Raw genomic sequence first — 925 nt, 5'->3', positions numbered from 1 at the left:
TTAATGAACCAGATATAATAGATTTTGATTAAATAAAGATATCATTTTTGTATGTTGATAGTTTTAATCACAGTACCATTTTTAACAACTTTAGTAGTGATGTCAAGAAGGTTGAAACTGCTACCTTGTAAATCAGAAGACTGGTGGGAAAAGTTAAAGACTTTGCCTTTTAAAAATTAGAAGGCATAGTTTTTAAAGAAAAGTTACTTTATAAGCTTGTTGAGCATAGTTAAAAGTTGCCAGTTATATATTCCTAAGTATCAAGAATTTTGTATGGTTCTTTCGTCACTGTACTTTCCTTATTTGTTGACAGCAAGAACATTCTGTACCTGAGGTAACAGTGGAAGATTCCGGTGAAAGCTTGGAAGACCTCATGGCCAAGATGAAGAACATATAGATAACAGACTGGCATATCTTTTATTTCTCGTGTTAAAGCCTGTTCCCTTGAAATTTAAAAACAAAAAATTTAAACTGATAAAACTTATGGCAGCTTTAGTTAATGTATCATCTTAACGGAATTCTTACACCTTTTGAAAATCCTGTGACTTACTTTTTGCCTGTCCAGCTAAATCATTAACTCTCCTAAAACGTGTGTGTCATTCTAATAAGCAAACTCAAAGAACTATTGTAGCAGTTACAAATCTTAGTGAAAACATGGCCATTGAAATGTTTTGGCTTTTTGGAAGCGGAGAAGGACCAATCTGATTCTGTATTCTTTTTCTTTCCATGAACAGTCAAGTGGTACATGAGCCTCAGACGGAGGGAGAAGGACAAGGCATACAGCCTATTGAGTAGATCTAGCAAGCATCTGCTCAGTGTATTTGGAATCAGTCTCTACAAGAAAATGTCCCACCACTGCTAACTTGACCAACAATGAATTTAAAATAGTTAAGCTATAAAATAACATCCTCTCAAATGTTTCCTG

The sequence above is a fragment of the Carlito syrichta genome, unplaced genomic scaffold, assembly GCF_000164805.1.
Source record: "Carlito syrichta isolate Samal-C Ts95f unplaced genomic scaffold, Tarsius_syrichta-2.0.1 Scaffold301610, whole genome shotgun sequence".
In the NCBI taxonomy this organism is placed as follows: Eukaryota; Metazoa; Chordata; class Mammalia; order Primates; family Tarsiidae; genus Carlito; species Carlito syrichta.
The sequence above is the reverse complement of the archived record's forward strand: the minus strand, read 5'-3'. Positions refer to the sequence as shown.